The sequence below is a fragment of the Canis lupus genome, chromosome 3, assembly GCF_048164855.1.
Source record: "Canis lupus baileyi chromosome 3, mCanLup2.hap1, whole genome shotgun sequence".
Classification (NCBI taxonomy): domain Eukaryota; kingdom Metazoa; phylum Chordata; class Mammalia; order Carnivora; family Canidae; genus Canis; species Canis lupus.
The window spans coordinates 37,363,743-37,376,671 of NC_132840.1; the positions used below are offsets into that span (position 1 = coordinate 37,363,743).

A 12,929-nucleotide genomic window follows, 5' to 3' on the forward strand; every position below is an offset into this window, starting at 1 on the left:
GATTATCTTAACACAGCTCAATGCAGAGAAATATTGCTGAGATGGGAATGAGAGCTGAAGAGAGCAGGTTTGGGGGCCGACGGCAGAGGGAAAGTTGAAATTTCCAACAAGCAGAAGAAACTGACCCTGAGAGCACTGACAGAATCATGACCATGCAGATCTCATTTAGTTCCCAGATTACAACTCCACTGTTGCTGTGAGATGAAGTTCATCAGTTTCCAATTTAATTTCATGATTCCAAGTGTATTCTGTGTGCCAGGCATCATGCTATGTAGGGAAATACGGAGCTGAATACATTTCTCCCTCCCAGAACCCTGTAAATGAACAGATCATTGTATTAAATATCAGTGCAAGAAGAGAAACAAAATTATATTTTTAGAAAGCCCTCTCTTCTGTTTATCTTCTAAAGAATAAGGGTAGGAAGGGAATGAAAGCCTTTCCTAAACTCCCTGAAAAAGTTCTTGCCTATTTTGAGGTGCCTCTTTGTAACTTATTCGTGGTTCTTCTAAAAATGCTGTGCTCTGCTAGAGGCAGTTTAGTATAAAGATATATAGGTATAGGGTGGTATAGTACCCAGAGCCAGGATGGACTGGGCCCAGATCTTGACTCTGCCATTTCCTAGCCTTGTATATGCCCTTGAACTACTTGCTTAATACCTGGTGCCTCAGTTTCCTCAGCTGTGAAGAGGATAATAATTGTGCCCTCCACTGGTTATTTCTGAATTTCAAATGAATTAATACATCTAAGGCACTTAGTACAGTGCCTGGGACATATCAAATGTTCAGTAAATGGTAGCAAATATTATTATTAATACTCTGCTCATTTGCCCCAAATATGCCACTTCTGATTCTCCACAGAAGCATTTGGATTGAATGTTCTAAATCAGATGCTAAATTATATAATAAAAAGAGCCGAGGTTTCTGAGAAATGCAGGCAGGAGTTTGAACTTTTTTCTGCCACCTATTGGTTATGTGCCTGGTGAGGGCTTTCAAATCTGTTCTAACTTCTATTCCCTCATCTGTTAAAAACAAACAATAACAACAAAGGAGATAAGTTCAAGGGAATAAAATATCACCTTCCCAGTAAGATTGAAAAATATTGAGTTTAAACAGAGCTAAAGGGTTTTTGTATTGTCTTGCTTTTGTTTTTTGTTTCTTGTGTAGGACATATACCTTGTATATGTTCATGGATGTCCATGAAAGGGATAGAACATGTAAGGTTTTCCCAACTCTTAACCACAGAATTCGTTTTGATGGCATACCTATTAACATTTTCCCAAAAACTGGCATTCTCTAGAAAATTCTTGAAATGTTTCACCTAATCTAGATTCTTTGTTTCAAGGATGAGGACATATGGTTGGGGAAATGTCTTAGTCTGTTCAGCCTACCTAACAAAATACCATATTTATTTTCCCACAGTTCTGAAGGCTAGAGTCCCAGATCAAGGTGCTGATGGATCTGGTTTCTGGTGAGAGCTCCTGTGTTGTAGACGGCTGCCCTTTTTCTGTGTCCTTATATGGCTTTTTTGCTGCATGCACATGGAAACAGAAAAAAAAAAAACATCTCTCCTTCTCGTTCTCTTTCTTTCTCCTTATAAGGTCACTAGTTCTACTGGATTAGGGCCCCATCCTCATGACCTCATTTAATCATAATTACCTAAAGACCCCATCTCCAAATACAGTTACATTGAGGGCCAGGGCTATATGAACTGGGTGGGGAGACATAATTCAGTCCAGAGCAGGAAAGGAAAATGACTTCTTCATTAAGGTTACATAGTGAATCCATGGACATCTGATACCAGAACCTAGATCTCCTGGCATGCAATCCCATATTGTTTCAGTGACGCTTCCTAACTGATTGAGTGAGACAGTCTTCTATTCATTCATTTACCCTATGAACTGGGTGGGGAGACATAATTCAGTCCAGAGCAGGAAAGGAAAATGACTTCTTCATTAAGGTTACATAGTGAATCCATGGACATCTGATACCAGAACCTAGATCTCCTGGCATGCAATCCCATATTGTTTCAGTGACGCTTCCTAACTGATTGAGTGAGACAGTCTTCTATTCATTCATTTACCCTATCAACACTGCCAATCATATGCAAAGTCACTATAGTAAGTGACTAAGTATAGCATACTTAGCACTATGCTAGGCTAGTCTTGAGGACCATAGACAAGAGAACACATCCTTTGCCCTCAAAAAGGAAACTAAAATCCTAACTAGAGAACAGGCATGTGAACAGAGTTCAACATGCTTGGCTCATAACATTCTGAACAGCACAGTGTCGATCTGTACTGACATGGGCAAGTCAGTGCCCTGCAGCAGTGGTCAGAACATAGGAGCTGGAGTCACATAGAGCAGAGCTGCTGTCCCAGCATGCATATGCTGGCTGGATGGCATTAGACAAATTGCTCAACCTCTCTTGGAGCCCCAGTTTCTTAATGTAACAAATAGGGATGAGACTTTTTAAAGTAATTTGAGGAATAAACATACATATATATATCATCTAGCATACTGACTGGTACACAGTGGATGCACAATAAATGTTAATTCCCTTTCAGCTGGAGAAAAGATATTAGAGGGTTTTTAGGCCACAGTATCCACAGACACTTCTTGGACACAGTAACAGACTAATACTTTGGCCTATTAACAAGGATATGTGGGGGTATATCAATTCTAGATTTCCAGGATCTAAGGTGCAGTGCTGGCTTCGATCATTTATCTTCCCTTACTGCAGGGGAGTGATCCCACTGAGAGAGATTTATTAATAAGCGCATGTACTTTGTCGCTATAAAGCCATTGAACCTCGTTTTTAAAAAAAATGGTAGCGTTTGTGTGCTGCTGTGAATATATCCATATACATTTTTAAAACACACAGTTCCTGTCAAAGACCAGCCCTTCTTTAAGAGGACTTTCTTTATGAGGTACCATTTATTTGTCACCTGGCATGGGCCAAGATCCTGTGTTCAGTGTCTTAGACAAATTATTTCTCTTAATATGTAGAACGAGCCAGAGAGGAAAGTCTTATCAACTCTGTATTTTGGTGAACATACTGAAGAACAGCTAGGTTAGAGACAGGGCAGTGGTTCCCAAAACGCAGTCCTGGACCAGCAGCAGTAGGGGCACCCGGGAATGAATTACAGATGGTTTCAGACCAGATCTCAGGTTTCAGACCAGATCTACTGCACCAGAAGCTCCAGGGGTGGGATCCAGGGATCCAGCACTGTGTGTTTCAACAGGCTTTAAAGGTGATTCTGATACATCTGAAAGTCTCAGTCTGCCTATGATCACAACCAGGAAGTGTGTGGTGGAACGGAGCTTGGACTTATCTGTCTATAGAACAGAGCCTTTCTCCACCAGGGGTAATTTTCCACCTCAGTGGGTATTTGGTACTGTCTGGGAACAGTTCTGGTTGTCACAACCCGGGGATGGGGGTGCTACTGGCATCTAGTGGGTAGAGGCTGGGGATGCTGCTAAAATCCTACAGCATGCAAGACAGCTCCAAAATAAAGAATTAACCAATCCCAAATGTTAGCAGTGCCTAGGTTGAAAAATCCTAGTCTACCACTTTATGCTGACCGTGAAGGGATACTTAAAAGGGGAAAAAAGTGAGGGAAAGAAATGAGAAACAGGGGCAAAAGTGGGGAAGAAGGAAAGAAGGAAGGAAGGAAAGAAAGGAAAAGAAAAAAGAAAAGGGAGGAAGGAGAAAGGGAAAGAAAGAAAAGAAAAGACAAAAGGAAAGGAGAAAGGAAAAGAAAGGAAAGGAAAACTCGAGAGAGAAAGAAAGGGAGGAAGAAGGAAAGGCAGGAAGGAGAGAGGGAGGGAGGGAGGCAGTGAGGCTAAACAACAGGCATACAGAACAGTGGGAAAGCCTGCCCTGCCTTTGGATGTCAGGAAACTGATGATCAAAATGTCCAGTTTAAAATCATTGTGCTGAGCCTGGGAGCTCCACAGAATGGAAACCAAATAAGTCTTCAGTATAGCATACTTAGTGGAACTTTTGGACATGAAATGCACTTACAAAATAATGTGGCATTTCAAAAGCATGTTGTCCTCTGATAAGCCAGGGCTTGGAACCAGAAAGAAAATATCTGTATGGACAATTACCAGACTGTAACAGCCGATGAATGTGATTTGTAACTTGCAGCTGCTGTATTTATTTCAGCACATTAACATACAGACGTTTGTCACCTTACCAAATGCCTTTAATATTTTCTGTCCCAGTGCGAGTTCAAGCTCTGCCTTCTTCCCCTCTCTCTGCCGCTTGATCTCACACCTGTCTCTCTTCTCTCCTGTCCTCCTTCTCCATCTTGTCTTCTCCTCACTTCTCAATGCTTCTATTTTATTTTCCTTCACTTTCCTCTAAATCATTCTTCCTTCCTTTTTCTTCTCCTCTCACTGGCTTCTTCTCTCCCCTTTTCCTCTTTGTTTCTCCGATCCTCTGCCTTTTCTCTCTGCCCCTCTATTTTCTGGCCATTTTCCTCATCTCTCCTGCGCTCCCCACTCCCTATTATTTTCTGTCTCAAAATCCCAGCACACTGCCTTCTGATAAAGGGGCTCTTTTCCAGAATCATACCTTTCCTGAAGGAAACCATACCTTTCCTGGCTCCTTTTCCTGAACCATATCTTCTCAGCAGGTGTGAGGATGCATGCTTGTGGAAAGGGGGGTCTTGTCACATTGGGAGAGCAGGGGACTCTCATCTGTAAAGGATGGAAAGACTGCGGATTATCCCTCTGCTGCCTAGGAGCATGATGGCCCCATTTCTGACTACGTAGGCAAAGGAAGGACCCCCCAAAGACACCATGTCTTCATCTCTGGAACTCATCAATGATTCCTTATAAGGAAAGGGGTCTTCGTAGGTGTGATTACATTATGGACTTTGAGATAGGGAGATGGCCCCTGTGAGCCTGCAATCACAAGGATCTTTATAAGAGGGAGACAGGAAAACTTGATGCAAACAGAGAGAAGTGAGGTGAAGACAGAGGCAGAGACTAGAGACATGTGACTGCAAGCCCGGGAATGCTGGTAGCCACCAGAACAGGAAGAGGCAAGGAAAAGATTCTCCTCCAGGGTCTCTAGAGGTGCCGCTCTACCAACGCAATGCCTGTATTTCCACAATGGGATGCTGATGGTGGACTTCTGGTCTCCAGAACAGAGACAGAATACACTTCTGTGTTAAGTCACCCAGTCTGTGGCTATTTGTTATAGCTGCCACAAGACACTAACACATTGATCTTGAGTCTTATGCCCTCCAAACATCAAGGTCTGAGTTTTTGGATTCTTTTTTTTTTTTTTAAATTATTATTAATCTATCACTCTGTCTTTAGCTGATGAACCAACTGGATCCTATGTTATAATCTTAGAAAACTTGGGTTTTTTTGTTTGCTTGTTTGTTTGTTTGTTTTAACTTGTGGGCACTTTGCATGTTTTGGTATCTGTAGGTTATAAGTTAATTTTACAGCTCCTAAATATAGTACATTTCTCAATCTATTTCCTGCCTTTTGATATATATGCATCAGCTCGAAATCCCAATTCTTTCTTTCCCTGACCTACTAGGATGTAGAAAATAAAGTAGGCTCTGAGTACAAGAGACCTCGCACATAGCTCATCACCTGTGAAGTCTGCATAGTTACTACACCTCTCTGAGTCTCTGAGTCTTTATCTATAAAGCAGAGTTAACTGTTTCTCTTTAGACACGTGAGGCAGAAGAAAGCAGGAGATAGAACACAACATAAATTTATGTAGGGGTACCCACAGTATCATAAATAAATGGATACTTTCAAAACTAAATGACAGAGCATTTATGGAATATTACAGAGCATCTATCTAGCAAAAATAAAATAAATAAATTTAAGTAAGTAAGTTAGTAACAGTGTTTGGACCCACACAAACCTGGATTTGAATCTGAGGTCAACCACTTATTAGTCCTCTAAATTTGGGCAAGTTATTTGTCCTCTGAGTCCTCTTCCTTATCTGTGAAATGGGGACAATACCGTGTAGTACATTGGTTATTGTTGTAAGGGTTAATAAAGATGCATGGAAGTGCCTGGCATAGAGTATGCATTACTGTTATGAGTATTATTGATAAACATCATATCTGTTCATCTTATCATCTGTATCTTGCTAGAAAAACCACTCAAATTCCTGGAGCCTCGAGTGCCCCAACTATGAAACAGGGACAGCTGCCCCTCCCTCCCTGAGTTACTGTGGGGATTTGAGGAAGTCACCTATGTGACAGTGGCTGGCATCATGACCACAGCATGGGAGGCATCAAGACAGCTTCTTCTTCAGGTTATTGAGTATATTATGCTTCTCCCTGCTGCATTGATGAAAGAAACCTCAAAGAAGAAACCTGGTTTTGATGGCTTCTCTTTACTGACATGTTTTAGATAGCTGACCTTCAATTTTATGGAAATCCAATTGATATTATTTAAAATCTGCACTGTGGAAGGGAGACTCTTCATTTTACCAGACAATTCTTCCATTAGCTGAAATACTCAGTGATTTCTTTAAATGTGCAATTCCCTACCATCTTTTAAAAATATGATTCAAATGAGCAAATCTTTATTAACCCAACGTGTTAGGACCCCTTTTATTGTAGAAAATACACCTGTCTGGGTCAGGACTGCTCTGCTCTTTGTGTATCAGCTTTAGCATTCAATCTGCCTCTCTTGCACCTTGGGTCCACGTCAGTGCCTTCAACTTAGATTGAAAGTCCACTGGGTCATTGCTTTCTGACTGGCATCTATGGATGCTTCCCGGGCAGGGCAGCCACGTGGGAAATGTTGCTGGTCATCACTGTCAGATGACTGCTCTGAGCACCTGTTGGCCTTGAAATTTACAAACAGAAAGCAGAAGCTGACATGGCCTCTCCTTGAAGTCCTGTCCAGTTTCTCTCTGCCTGGTTCTAAGTTCAGAATCCATCTCTCGTTTATGCCAGCTTCTGCCTTCCTTAGCCACCCCCAGCTCAAGGTGGGAGGGTGGGAGGTGGGGTCTGGTAGACTAAGGAAATAAACTGGCATATGTAATTCATTCCGGACCTAATTCTAGGGTACCGGGAACTCTGCTTTTGAGACTGAGATAACGGACTTAGATGCCAAGGCACCAGAGCTGCAACGGGAATCAGAACCGGGGAGCTGGGAAAAAAAGGCAGCAGCAATCAGAAGTAATGCTTCATGTTGCAAGAGTGCACTGCAGTTTTCTGAAGACACATTCTTACATTTATTCTTCACAGCCACCCCTGAGAGGCTAGTAATAATATGCAATATTTTCATAGATTATGTCAATCTACATGCATGCATATTACACAAATATTTATTTATTCATTCATTCATTCATTCATTCATTCATTTGGAGAAATTGAGGCTCCGTGTCCCAGCTGAGGTCAAACATCTAGATAGTGGCAGAGCTGGGATTCAAATGCAGCTCTAGTTTCAGGGCAGATGAGGGCTAGTGATACTAAGCCATTTGCCAATAGAAACACTTGGTTTACCTGAAAATCCTTGGCTTCAACCCATAGTCCAGTGGAAGGACACAGGTGGGGCTCAATGGAATACATCGTGGGGAGGACTGAGTAATTTTTCTACGGGAGTGGGGAACATCTTATCAATATGAGTTGAGGATCTTTGGGGAAAGCCAAAAGAGGAAAGCAATTGACATGCAATTAGAGAGAGCACAGGCAGCTTCCATTGGCTGGGACAACCCTCAGGGGAGAGGCAGTGGAGGAGAGTGAGCCAGGCTGCTGAGAATCATCTCTCAGTTCTGTCACTAACCAGCAATGCGAGCTACTTAACCTCCTCCACCTCAACGTGTTCATCTGTATAATGGGGACAATGATAGCACTGTCCTCATGGAGTTGTTAGGATGACGAAACCAAATGACACTTCTCAAGTTCTTAGAACACTGCCTGCCCCCTCCATAAGCATTTGATAGATGTTAGTTATTATCATTTTTCTCACCCAACCTTGGCTAATGCCCTATAATAGGGCCAACTCTTCCCTTGGCCAAGCTGATTTGTATAATGTATAAATGGTTTCATGGAGGACTGGTCTGGCTTTTCAGGCAGAGATGACACCTCACAGTCTGCCCAAGACACAGCTATGGCAGCATCAGAAATGCCTCCCCACGAGGGCCACTATCCAAAGTGAGGTGTCCTCCAGCACTTTTCTTTAGTTAGTAAATGGAGTCCTCATGAAAGCAGAGCTGAGGCAATGCTTCTCAAACTGTCATCATTAAATTTTTGGGCCCTGCCCCCAGAGTTTTTGATCCAGTAGGTCTGGGTAGGGCCCGAGAATCTACATTTCTAACAGGTGGCCTGGTGAGGCTCCTACCCACTCCCACCCCACCAACTGGGGGAGAAAGGCCTTGGAGGCCCCTTCTCTGCCCCCTCCCAACCAGGTGTCGCTAATTAACCTTGAGCCTCAGTTTCTCCATCTGTGAAAAAGAGTCCCTGGCAGAGTTGCTGTAAGACTGAGACCATCCTTAAACCATGTTTACATAGTGCCTGGGGCACAGTGAGCAGCCTGAGCATATTCATACTTACTGCATTTTTATTATCATTTCACAGGGTGCGTGTGGGGCAGAGGTGGCAGCTGTAGCCTGTTCGAGCAGAGCTCAAAAACAATCTCTTAAAAAAAGGCTACATGCATCTCCGACCTAAAGCCAGCCTCCTGTGTCACATTCACACTGAATCCACTCCTACCCATCCAGATTTTTGCTTTTCTCACATAGTTACACTTACTCCCACTGACAATGAAATTTATATTGCAGCCTTCTCAGCCACGAGGAGGCCATTTGCTACAAGCAATGCCTGTGTTCCAGATGAGGAAACTAAGATTTTTGTCAGATTAGTGAGCCTCGACATCCCCAAATGCAAGTTCTCATTTTTAGTGTATAACGTCATTGTGGCATATTTTCTATATAATAGAATTTACCTGTTTCAATTGCACAATTCGATGATTTTTCGTGAATTTGCCCAGTTGTGTAACCTTCACCATAAATCAGTTTAGAACATTTTGATCACCCCAACAAGATCTCCCGTGCCCTTTTACCCTGCCAAGGATGGCACATGGGTTTCGAGGGTTGGAGGCAGGGCTGCAATAGATAAATCTGCCCAGACCCCCAGGCCAAAGTTTGGAACTCAGGACTCAGGGCCAGTGTCTGGAGACAAGGTGGGTCATAGGTTCATCCCCTGGCACTGCTGAAAGCAGTGTAGCCTGAAGCCACTGGGACTCTGCTAACACGGCAACTTGGAGGGAGTCTGCTGTGAAGAATCAGCAAATATGCTTCATCCTCATGGGGCTCCTTGGTCCAGATGCCCACACAGCTGGCTGTGGCCAGGAGGGACTCTGAATGCCTGGCGTTGGTAAAAAATGAAAAACCAATCCTTCGAGATCCAAGGCCAGATGAGAATTCTGAGTAAACAATAAAAAGCGAGATCCCTTTTGATCCTTCTGCTGCATGACAGCTCTAATGGTTGCTTCATAATAATAATAACTACTGTTATTTAGAAATTAATTTGTGACAAGGCACTGTGCTAAGAAATCTCTGTTCCATTTATGATGATGTTATTTAATTCTCCCAACAATGTTTTGAGGTAGGAATATTTTTTGTTCCTATTTTTTTTCCATGAAAAAAAAACTAAGGCTCAGAGAGGTTGAGACTTGCCCAAGTACACACACACATATTAAGTAGATGACAGAGACAGAATTAAAAACCAAGGCTGTTTGTTTCCAAAGCCTGTGTTCTCCCCAAGTAGCACAGTGGTGCCAAAATAACAACAACAGAATGTGGGACCAGCACATCACAGTTTCTGGAGCATGTCGCCATTTATTCTCCTACTTAATCTGGATGGGAGTCCCATGAAGGTAGGGCCATGTCTGCTTCTCTTCACCATTGAATACCCAGCACCTGGTGCTGTGCTTGGCACCCAGAGGTGTCAGTATTTATCAATTTGACATTGTCATGCCTCTATCATAGGAGGTAAAAAGACACGGGAGTATACTGGCTTTGTCACTCAGAAGTTAAGAGACTGGCAAGTTACTTCTTTGTGCCTCAGTTTCCTGATATGTGAACAAAACAAAATAAAATGAAAGAAAAAGGAAATCCTCCATTTCAGAGGATTGTTGTGAAGATTAAATACCCAGCGTCTTGCTGCACGAAGTCAGCAGTCAGTGATACCAACCCTTACAAGTATTATTAATATTCCTATTGCAGAGATAAGGAGATTTGGGCTCAAAAGGAGACTCTTTAGCCAAGAACCAAAGGGAGAACATGGCTGAGGCAGGACATGAGTCCTCTGGACTCCAAGGCAGCCCAAGGCTTTTTCTTGACTTTACATGCTCAATAAATGTCTACCGACTGAAAGAAAAAAAAAAAAAAAGTGTCTGGCCGCTGACTCAGAGCCAGAAGAGAAGGTACTGGTACAAACCAGTTCCCAGAGTGCTCATGATTACTGCTGGGGGCACCTTTGGGAGGCTCCATGGATCCAGAAGGGGAATCCTTTCCTACCCCATGGATCCAGAGCCTCCTTCCTTAAAGGAAAAGATGCTCCCCCAGACTGAATTCCTCTGGCAAGCACCTCCTCTTTGCCTCCCCTCCCTCAGGAATGTTCCTGTGAAGGTGAAACATGTGAAATCTGAAAGGGAACAGTGAATGGTTGCTCTTGTGCATTGTTATGCAAATGCTACACAAATTGGAGTCTTAAATCTGGCCCTAATGATGCCATCCTGCTTTGTCTTCCAGCTTCCCTGACACCCATTCTGAGATGCACCATACAGATGTTAGTTTATTATGTACACCAATAACTCACTCTACGTCTCAGCGAGGTGGGCTGTTAGCAGCCAGCATCTCAGCCCTGATAGCGACGGAATGTGCCCCAGTGAAAGATGTGTGATTTAAGCTCTTTGCAGCCCACAATTCAAGCGCTTTCTTTTATCAGGGCCCAAGCAGCAGCTAATCGTGTGACGGAGTGATGGCAAATCCAGAAACAACGCAGATCCCACAAAGAGGCTGATTAAAAGCTTACTCGAAATTTGGAAAATAATAATTTTTAAAAATGATAACATTAAGAAAAAAAAAATCTCAAGATGCACAAAGAAAACCAATTTAGTTTGAGCCAATCCTTCATCCTCAGAAGGATTAGAAGAAAGGTTCTGCTTTATGCTCAATGTGGAGACACTCTGCAGCCAAAACATAAAACGTCCCACTAATTATTCTTTCAAGCTTCAACATGTACTTTATTAATCTTTTTCCCCACTTTAACAGCCGCAGATGTAGGCTTAATTCAGTGAATAAGCAACAGAACTTGTTTAAGTTCAGCATGTCAGCTGCATCTTTGGTGTTTGCTGCACCGGGGCGGGCGACGTTGGCAGGGCTCAGAAATGGAAGTCGTGTCAATCATGTGTGGCATTATTCTTCCAGGAGGTAACCTGTCTTTAGCATATCCCAGCCAGTGCACTCCAGGCAGAACAGTGTGGTGTCTTCGGAGGGTTGCTCAAAGAAAAAGACAGCTGAAGGAAGAATCAAAGTAGCGATGATATAAAACACCCTGTGTTGCCTAAGGATCCAGAAGATTCTCATTCCTCATGATGAATCCAAAAGAAAAATAGTAAAATAGATAGTACGAAAAAGTACCAATTATGTGGAAACGAGACACTTCAAGGTCAGATTCATTTTCATGTTTCAGGGGCCACATTCTACTTCATTCTTTCATGTAACTGTCCAACCATTTTTTTCATTTATAATTGAATAAATTATATCACTCTGTAAATATATTGCCTCCATAGTAGGTATGAGCACTATTATGTGTCAAGCACTGTGTATGGGACTTAGGTAAGTAACATACAGATATCCTATTCTTCAGGAAAAGGAAAAAGAGGAAAAGAATTGCTACATATTGAGTGACTACCATATATGGGACACTGTGCAGAGAACTCTCAGTATTCCTTATGCCCTGAGTAGTAGATATGATCTCAATTTGCAGGTAAGAAATCTGAAGCTGCAAGTTTGACTAATTTGCCTAAGATCCCACTGCTAGGAATAGTGGGGCTGGAGTGCAAACCCAAGACTACCATATTTCTAATTCAGGGCTCTTTCCAAACCCAAATTACAAGTGCTGAGGATTCATGGATCACATGATTACCAACTGAAATGCAGGTGAAGGTGAAAACTGCTTAAGAAAACAAGTGGATAGGGATGCCTGGGTGGCTCAGTTAGTTAAGTGTCCAATTCCTGATTTCAGCTTAAGTCATGATCTCAGCATCATGAGATTGAGCCCCATGTCAGGCTCCACACTCAGCAGGGAGTCTGCTTGAGATTATCTCTCCCTCTGCCTATGCCCCTCCCCCTGGCTCCCCTCCCCCCCACACACACATACTCTCTCTCTCTTAAAACAAATAAATAAAATGTTAAACAACAACAACAACAAGTGCATAAAGCATTACAGAAACTTAGAAGAAAAAGAAAATGTGATTGGCATGGAGGTGGGGGGCTGGCGTTGAGGAAGGAGCTCTAGAGGAGGAAGCAGTTGACCTAGGTCTTAAAGGGGTTGGATATATAGTGATTAACATTTAAAAACGACATCTATAGAACAGGGAACAGCTTGAGCAAAATCCTGGAGACTGGAAAGCATGGACTACATTCAGAGAAATCAAGGTAGTTTAGAGTGTGAATTAAGGTACATAAAAACGAGTTTAGAAATAAAGTATAGGGTCAGACTACAGAACTCCTGATTATCATAAAAGGCATTTTGCATTAAAAAATGTGGGGAAAAACGGGTTCCATCTTGCACTTGTAGGAAATAAACTTAGAGAATGCTTAGTTTTATACCAATCTGAGATGTATTAATGTAGCTAAAAACAAACCCTTTGTTGAATATATTCAAATCTCAGCATGACTTCTGGGATCAGAAGGCCTGAGTTCAAGTC

General features: G+C 42.5%; 1 protein-coding gene across 19 annotated transcripts in view; it reads right to left on the reverse strand.

Annotated features, from left to right (window-relative positions):
* The window catches only part of DAB1 (DAB adaptor protein 1), a 1,169,270-nt gene that overhangs the window by 886,709 nt on the left and 269,632 nt on the right, over positions 1-12,929 (reverse strand). For 11 of the 19 annotated variants that reach the window (XM_072820400.1, XM_072820397.1, XM_072820423.1 and 8 more), the window contains 2 exons: positions 4,600-4,703; positions 126-314 (listed from right to left, as the gene is read on the reverse strand). The exons of 2 other annotated variants lie outside the window; for them this stretch is intronic. The gene's annotated coding sequence lies outside the window, so the exon portion shown is untranslated. Of the gene's footprint in view, positions 1-125; positions 315-1,387; positions 1,528-4,599; positions 4,704-12,929 lie in introns of all 19 variants that reach the window. 6 more of the 19 variants (XM_072820403.1, XM_072820402.1, XM_072820409.1 and 3 more) reach the window with 2 other exon arrangements.